This window comes from Ochotona curzoniae, unplaced genomic scaffold, assembly GCF_017591425.1.
Source record: "Ochotona curzoniae isolate NIBS_2020 unplaced genomic scaffold, NIBS_Ocur_1.0 contig_4862, whole genome shotgun sequence".
Lineage (NCBI taxonomy): Eukaryota > Metazoa > Chordata > Mammalia > Lagomorpha > Ochotonidae > Ochotona > Ochotona curzoniae.
In genome coordinates, this window is record NW_024466403.1 from 97,937 (window position 1) to 106,407 (window position 8,471).

The 8,471-nt window shown below is 47.3% G+C and overlaps 1 pseudogene; it reads right to left on the reverse strand.

Moving 5' to 3' along the window:
- Positions 1-6,930: 6,930 nt before the first annotated feature.
- Positions 6,931-7,793, reverse strand: LOC121161776 (annotated as a pseudogene).
- Positions 7,794-8,471: the final 678 nt, after the last annotated feature.

The following is an 8,471-nucleotide window of genomic DNA, read 5'->3' on the forward strand; positions in this document are numbered from 1 at the left end:
CAAGGACATGTGTATTTTTGTGTGCATGTCTGGGAGAAAGTGACCAAGAGTTAGCTCAAGGCTGAACTACACCTGGTTTCTGATGGAAGAGAGTTATGGCCGTGACAATCCAATACAGGAGAGGGTAGACATTTTTCCAAGGCTTCACATATCATAGGCAGTGGAGACCTGTTCAAATCCAGCTACTTTGCTTCCCTTCTAGCTCCCTGCCAATGTGCCTGGGAGGGCAACAGAACAGGGCTGGCTACCCATATAGGAGACCCAGATGGAATCCCTGGATCCTGGCTTCAACCTGGTCCAGTTCCAGCGATTGTGGCCATTTGTGGAGTGAGCCAGCAGATAGAACACCTCTCTCTTTCTCCCTTTCTGTTTGATTCTCTGCCTTTCCTGACTGTGTGGTGGAACAGGGAATGGGTCACACTTGGCAGGCTCAGGACACTAACCAGAACACGAGAGAACCAGGTCTGGAAGTAGATTCTGTGGGGGAAGTGTGGACCCAACCCTGTGGAAATACAAGTCCTGCTGGTTAGCTCTCAAGCTAGGGTGGTGATGGGCTTAGTTAAGTGTGACCATGAAACCTGCCATCACTTACAGATAAAGGAACCGACAACAGTTTGGGTAGGACAAGGCAGCAGCACCCAAATGTGCATCCTAAAATAGGATATGGAGTAGGCTGAGTTCCAGCTGGAAGGGGGTGGACCAGGCAGGGCAGAACAAACCTCAACTCACAAGAAGAACAGGAATCAGGATGGAGCACAGGTCATGCCTAGCTAGGCTCTTAAACTGGGCCAGTCTGCATGAGCCAGGGATACTAGGTCACTGCATCGAAAGCAAAGGCTGAGACAGGTAAGGGGCCATACCAAGCTGAGTCAGAAAACTACTGGCATGCGCGTACTCTAGGACTGGGAATAGGCTCGGTTGGGGAGCTGTGAGAGTACACCCTTGCTGGGTTGGGGTTTCCATGGGAGAGTGTGGGAGCTAGAGTGGGAGCTACGGTCTGGTCTGGATATGGCTGCAATCTCCCTTGGCACAAGTGTGAACTGGGGCTGGGTACACCAAGCTGGGCTAGACGCCAGCACCATCTGGTGCTCTGGAGAACCAGGGTAGATGTAGGATGGTCTAGGCTAGGTCTCTGCCCCTACTGAGACATGTGTGAGCTGTGTTTGGGTATGGATGAGCATTGGATGAGCTGAAACATGCAACGATAAGAACCAGAATGGGTTGAAGGCCAGTCAGGAAAGGCCACTGTTCCTTTCAGGACAAGAGGTGGACTGAATAGGGCTGGCCCATGGACCCACTAGTATGTTCAAGATCTGGCATAGGGAGATATTCTGATGGAGGAGCTTGGGAAACTCCTCTGTCAGAACACAGTCTCTGCAGGTGAGCGCAAGAACCACAATAGGGAGCAACCCAGACAAGGCCAGAGAAAGATACTCACCAGCATACATTTGGCATAGATCGGGGCAGACCAGGCTGAATCAGTTTACATCACTTCCTGGAGAATCCGAGCACCAGAACAGAGTGTGAGTCGAGCCAGGTTCAGTCGTGACACAAACCAGTGCACATTTACGGAATGCCAAAGTGAGGTGAACCCTACCAGATGTGATCACAGCACCCAAACAGCACACATGAGAACCAGGGAGGGATGTGGGCTCTCCTGTTGGACAACCACTCCCGCTGGAGAGTGTGAATTCGGATGGGGGCAGACCAGACCAGGCAGGGCTACAATACCTGTGGGCCTCATGTGTGCTAGATCAGGGAAAAGCAAGTCTTGGTTGACTCTCCCTACTGGTGCAAGCAAAAATTAGAGTGGGTGAGGGTTGGTTTGGCTTTACCACAGCATCAGCTGACAGAGGCTGGCACTGGGGGCTAATTCTGTCGAGTTAAATGGCAGAACCACCTGGAGAGTGCAGAATCTGGGAGTGGCCTAGTAGGGAAATAGTGGGCACCTCCCTCGTGGGTAACCACTCCCACTGGAGAGCACAAAAACCAGGACGGGGCAGAGGTGGCTAGACAGAGAGGCATCTGCCAGTATGTGTGTGGGCTGCATAATAGGTGGGTTGGGTTGAACTAAGCTCCAATGCTCATTGACATGTATGAGAGCTGAATGGTGTGGGACAGACTGAACAAGTCTGCAGCACAAGTTGGCAAGCATGGGAACCAGGGTAGGGGGCAGGCCTGGTGGGGGTTATGGAGAGTCACGTCAAGTAGGCTATAGCTCCCACTGTCTTGCGTGAGGGTCGAGTATGAAGTGGGCAGGATTGAGCTGGACTGCAGCAACCATTGGTTCATGTAGAAGACAGGGCTGGAAACAGAACTGAACCAGCAGTTGCAACCACCAGCATGTGCATAAGCTGATTGGGACGACAGACGGTGCTGGACCCTGTACTGGCAAGCACACACAAGAATCAGGTCTGGGATCACCTCAGATGAAGTTTCTTTTGAGTTCCCTCCAACTGAACTGCTGATTTCAGAACCCCAACCGTGAAGAGACTGTATCAGTCAGTGGATTCTGAATAGATTTCAATCTTGCTTACAACAGCAACATTGGCAGCAATTCAGAACTGTTGAACTATCAAAACTCCTTGAACAGTACCCTTGGAGCATGCCCCACATTCGGGACCTGGGATGGTGAGCAGCTGGGTGGGGCTTCTCCTTTTGTTTCTTCCCTGATCTCAGATACAGGGGAAAAAATGATATTAGTGTTGAAATAATGGTCTTTCTCACTTTCCTGTAGCCCTTGACCCTTTGTGCCCTAATCAACTACGTAAGATTATTTTTAAAATAAATAAAAAGAAATATATAATGTATTTTAAGATTTATGTATTTTTATTGGAAACGCAGGTATACAGAGAAGAGGAGAGACAGAGAGGAAGATCTTCCATCCGATGATTCACTCCCCAAGTGACTGTTATGGCTGGAGCTGAGCCAATCTGAAGCCAGGAGACAGGAGCTTTTTCCAGGTCTCCCATGCGGGTGCAGGATGCTAAGGGTTTGGGCTGTCCTCTCCTGCTTTCCTATGTCATAGGCAGGGAGCTGAATGGGAAGCGGAACCTCTGGGATTAGAACCGCTATTGTACCGGGCCCAAAATATGCAATAATTGTATCATCTGTGTGTGGTACAATATAATGTGATAGCCTGAATTTATCAAAATCAGTTTCAGAAGGAGTAGTTAGTAGATGAGACCAGATAGTCCATGTTGATGGCTGTTGAAGCCAGGAGTGGATGCATGAAGCTCATTTAATGTTTTTCCTTCTTTTCCTTGTCTGAACTTTTGTAAAGTAACAATCTCTAGAGACCCTGGGAGGATTTTAGGATTTGTCAGTTGCAGTCCAGTGAGGAGGGTCTAGGGCATCTGGGAGCCTGCAGGCCTCTTTGCCCACAGAAAGATGTTCCCTTGTTTATCCTGCAGGCCTAGTCTGAGAGTGCAAAGAGCTTCTTCCAGGCAGAGTCTCTCTGCCAGCTTCTGGAACTTTCACCTCAGTTCCCTTACGTTTCTTTCCACCTACTTGAATAGGTATCATGTGTGGCCAGTGTAATGACGCAGCAGGTAAGTCACCATTCTATATGCTGCATTTCTTTTTCCAGCTTCCTGCTTGTGGCCTGGGAGAGCAGGGGAGCAGACTCCCATGTGGGAGACTCAGAAGAAACGCTTGGCTCCTGGCTTCAGATTGTCTCCAGCCATTGCAGCCATTTGGGGAGTGAACCAGCAGATGGAAGACCTTTTCCTCTGCCTGTGACTCTGTCATTCAAATAAATAAATATATATTTTAAAATAATAGGTATCATCCTGGCATCACAACAGAGGACAGAACAAATCAATCAACTACCCCAGCCATATGTTGGCAGTGAAAAACTGGGCAGAGATTCTAATGTGGACTATGTCAATCAGTAGATTCTGCAGCAACTTCATTGTGCTTGAAATGGCAAGATTGGCAGCAATCCATAACTGTTGAACTGTCAAAACTACTTGAGCAAGACCTTCGGAGCATGCCCCACGTCAGGGACCTGGGATGGGTGGGCAGCTGGGTGGGGCATCTCCCTTTATCTCCAGCTTTACCCTAGATACAGGAAAAAACCAATGTGGAAATAATAGTCTTACCCACTTTCCTATAGCCCTTGAACCTATTTGCCCTAATTAACCATGTAAAGATTGTCAAAAATAAAGGAAAAAAAAAGAGAAATGCTAAAAAAAAAAAAAAGGTATCACATGTACTTGATAAGATGTTTAAGCAGACCTTGTACAGTGGATCAATTAGCGATTCCTCCTCCGGCAAGCACCACCATATGGGCACCGGCTCTAAACCGGCAGCCCTGCTTCCCATCCAGCTCCCTGCTTGTGGCCTAGGAAAGCCGTAGAGGACGGCCCAAAGCCTTGGGACCCTGCACCCATGTGGGAGACCTGGAGGAAGTTCCTGGCTCCTGGCTTCAGATCGGCACAGCACCAGCAGTTGCGGTCACTTGAGGAGTGAATCATCGAACAGAAGATCTTTCTTTTTGTCTCTCTTCTCTGTATATCTGACTTTGTGATAAAAATAAATAAATCTTAATTTTTTTTTTTGTTGTTTAAGCATTAACAGAGAGCCTTGGTCTAGAGCGTTTTCCTCCTTGCTGCACATTCTAATTTCCACCCCTAGAGGGAACTCTCTCCTCTAGCTTCTTGAACCCCTTTCCAGAGAATTTACCCACAGAAAAAGGGCACAAGTGAAAAAAAAAAAAAGCAGGGGAGTGGTGCAGTAACCTAGTGGCTGCAATCTCATATGGGTGCCGCTTCTAATCCAGCTTCCTGCTTGTTGCTGGAGAAGGTAGTTGAGGATGGCCTGGGGCCTTGGGACCCTGCACCTGCATGGGAGACTCAGAGGAGGCTCTTGGCTCCTGGCTTTGGCTCCAGTCATTGCCGCCACTTGGGGAATGAATCAACAGATGGAGGATCTTGCTCTGCCACTCCTCCTCTCTATATATCTGACTGTCCAATAAAAATAAATTAATCTAAAAAAAAGTGCAAATGGCTACCAACTTGCCCCTGTTTATCCCTTCTAACAATAAAGAGTTGTATCCCATACACATACTTCTGATGTCTATTTAGTTAAAATGTGCATTGTGGGGCCAGCGCAAGAGCCTAGTGACTAAATCCTCTCCTTGCAGACACCAGGACCCCATATGGGTACCAGTTCATGTCCCAGCTACTCCACTTCCCTTCCAGCTCCCTGCTTGTGGCCTGGGAAAGCAGTCAAGGATGGCCCAAAGCTTTGGGACCCTGCACCCATGTGGGAGACCTGGAAGAGTCTCCCGGCTCCTGGTTCTTGACTTTGGTTCTGCTCAGGACTGGCTATTACAACCATTTTTGGAATGAACCAGCAGATAGAAGGTTTTTTTTTTTTTTTTTTGAAAGGCAAATATAGAGAGTAGGAGAGACTGTAAATCTGCCTTTCCAGTAAAAATAAAATCAATCTTTAAACGATATGCATTATATCACATGCAGTATCCTGAGACTTTCCACTTTGCACATGCAGAGAAGCCTTAAGCTTTTGGAGGCTACATTGGACTCCAGTGCCCAGCACCACAGTGCACTGTGCTAACAGACACAGCTCATTCCCAAGCCTTTGTTCCTCGTAACAGCAGAGGCTGCAGTGAATATGTAGGTACATCTTCCTTCCACACCTGCACATCCACCTTGCACATGTGCACACTTCCCTTGCAAGTCTTCCTCTCCCTTGCACACCTGCACACCTCCCTTGCAAGTCTGCATACCTCCTTTCCACACCTGCACACCTCCCTTGCAAGTCTGCATACCTCCTTTCCACACCTGCACACCTCCTTTCCATACCTGCACACCTCCTTTCCACACCTGCACACCTCCCTTGAACGCCTGTTCTTTCCCATATCACATATTCAGAGCAGTAGATCCTCTTCTGACAGTCCTGACTGAATTATCAGAGGTAACTTTTTAAGGTGGGTATATTTTATAAATGGCTTATGTGTGATAGGTGACGAAATAGGGCGAGAGAGGTTTTGAAATAGTTAATCGTTTTGCCAAACTGGATCTAAAATTTTGGGTTCTCTCAGGTCAAAACCTGGATTTTTCCCACCATGTGGGAGCTAGAGACAATTCTACTAGAGTGAATCTTCCTTCTGGCTGGAAGATTCCCTCCATACCCCATGGCAACACCTGGAGGTGAGGGCAGGAGGTTGTTCCAACTTGTCCTTCCTGCAGCAGGGCACCCAGAAGAGGGAGGGGGGTGCTCTCCTCCATTGGCTGGGTTACAAGAAAAGCATTGCCACAGACTGAGTCCAGCCGCTGGGGTGGGTGAGTCATAGGCTGTCCCTCCCTGCTTCCCAGCTCACCACTGAGTGCTCAGCCGTGGTTGCCAAGGTCACCACTCTGACTTGGGCTTTGTTGGGGACCGACCTTGTGTTGCTCGGAAGACCTTGCTCTGCCTCTGTTTTCTTGGTTATTTTATCAGAATTGTTTGTGTAGAGAATGGGTGAGGACATGAAGTTCACCTTTGTTGTGAGTTGACCAAATCAGTCCCTCCCAAAAATGAGTCGGAGGCTGACTTAGCTCAGGAGTTTTTATTCATGTGCTGGTGCTGACCGGTGAACTGTCCCATTCTGTCACATGTGAAAAAGGGGGTTTAAAGTAACATACAATCAACTAAGAGAGTATTAGTTCATGGTAGGAATCAACTACAGCGATACCCAACTACACAGATACCCAGTCAGTGTAAACACTGAACCCAACAGTCAGAGCCACATCCCAGCTACTGGGAACAAGGACCAAGCAAACAATTCTTTTTACACAGAGACAATTTGGGTCTATCAGCCTACTGTTTACTGCCTGAACTGTGAAAGAAAAAATCTCCTGGAATGAGATAGGCACTTTCACTTCTCTTTCTGAACTTTCCAAAAACCCAAGGTTATGGCAAAGGTCAGGACATGGATATGTCCCAGGAGTGTTTCAGAACAACTAGCCTTACTGTCACCATTTTCTGTTGGTGCCAAAGATCTTGAATAGCCTCCTAGTCAGTCATCCAGAAGCAATTCTCCACATAATTGACAAAGTTGGCTTCCACTTCGGGAAGAGAACCACTTTTCTATACTTGCTTGCATTTTTGTTTTAATGTCTTCTACAGAACTAGGTCCTTTTGGTGTTTGGAGTTTCTTCTTCTTCTTTTTTTTTTTTTTTTAAATGATTCTTGCCCTTTTTGTCTTGGTGTTGATGGTGTGGAGTCTTTTCCATTCTGGTTTGATTTCTGTGCATTCTTGGCTGGAGTATCTCATACACATTTCTTCATTGGAGCTTTTTCTCCAGCTTTCTTGTCATCAAAATCATCATCCTCGTCAAGCTTTACTTTTTTCTGGGTAACTTGCTGCCACCGCCAGGGGCTGATCGCTTTCTAGACGTACTGAGCAGCTTCACATCCTGCTCCTCTCCGTCTTCTGACTCTGCATCTTCCTCCACAGCTACTGAGTGTTGTCCACTAATGTGCACAGGCCCGAACCACACTTCAGTCTTAAGACCTCCAAGGGAAACTGTTGGCTGTACAGACATCTTCAAGGTTGCCAGTGTGACTTTAATTAGACTGTCCTCATAGTTCATGGCCTCAGCTTCAACAATGTGCAGCTCGTCCTTGGCACCAGCATCCAAGCTGACTGTTCTCAAAGATAACTGGTGCTCATTTTCATCATTGTCCACTTTAAAGTGATAATCTTGGTCAGCATTTAGTTCACAACTGAAAAGATAGTTCTGGGGCCTCAGGGGGCTCATGTCCATGTCCATCGAATCTTCCATGGGGTGGTGGGATGAACTTGGGTGGGAGAGAAGGCGGATGGAGAGAGGAGGTCCACTGCTGCAAAGAACAGCCACGCAGGATGGAATCATGCTAAGGAGTAAATCTTTTTCTAAAGCAAATTTATTTTGGTGTAAAAAATCAGAAATCCTTACTGTTAAGGAGTGAGATCACAGCAGACATGTCTAAGATTTATTACGGAGTCTTTATTAACCAGGCTTGCTGATAATAGAGCACACTAGAAATAACAACTAATCATAATCCAACTAAACATAACCCAAAAGGAGCAAATGATCATTACCCTTAAGTCCACCCATTAAGCTGAAGACCTATGTCCCAGCTTCCCCAACAATATAAGTTATCCTAAGAGACATGCAGCGAATAAGTTTGAGCATACTTACAAAGCTGCAGACATTCACCTTTCCCTGGCTTCTCTGCCCACATTACAGTATTGCTAGGTCTCACCTCTCCTGAACTTCTGACAGCACACAAACCAGAAACAACATTGCTATATCCATTGCCCCATCTAAGCAGTACACAGGGACCATGCTCAGGGGATTACCTGTCCTGGGTCAGCCAAGAGTCGAGGTGCCAGAGCAACCAAAGCACTTGACCAGAAAGAGAGCTAGCCCCTGCTTCACCAGCCCTTTAAAGGGGCTTGTGAGGGCAGTAGTTAGTTA